Genomic DNA, 471 nt, shown 5'->3' on the forward strand with positions numbered 1-471 from the left:
GAAGCAGGCAATAGTGCAGGTGCTGTGGGCTCAGGCGGTCAAACCTACAACCCTCCATTCTCCCCCGATACATGAAGAGCAGAGAGAGCCAGCTGAGGGCCAGAGCGCACCAACTCATTGCCAGTCAGTGTGGCGTTGTGTGATGATAATAAGGATAACTTCCTCCAGGATAATGGAGCCGAAGCATATTCAGGCCTCAGTGTGCGCTGTCCCCGAGGATGGCCTTGTCTGCTGTGAATATTCTGCATTAAATGGTCCATTAGAAGCCAAACAACACAGACCAGGCCTCCATACTAATGACCAGCGGGGTCCAGGGGTGAGGCAGGGCACCCGCCATGTCTGTGTGTGTGTGTGTGTGTGTGTGTGTGATGTGTGTGCACTCGTGCTACTATCTAAGTGTGGCCCAGGCGTCGTTACACATTCACCAAGTGTGGCCCTCATTACCAACAGTGGCCCATTTCCGGAACCCCT

The sequence above is a fragment of the Acanthochromis polyacanthus genome, chromosome 15 (genome assembly GCF_021347895.1).
Source record: "Acanthochromis polyacanthus isolate Apoly-LR-REF ecotype Palm Island chromosome 15, KAUST_Apoly_ChrSc, whole genome shotgun sequence".
NCBI lineage: Eukaryota > Metazoa > Chordata > Actinopteri > Pomacentridae > Acanthochromis > Acanthochromis polyacanthus.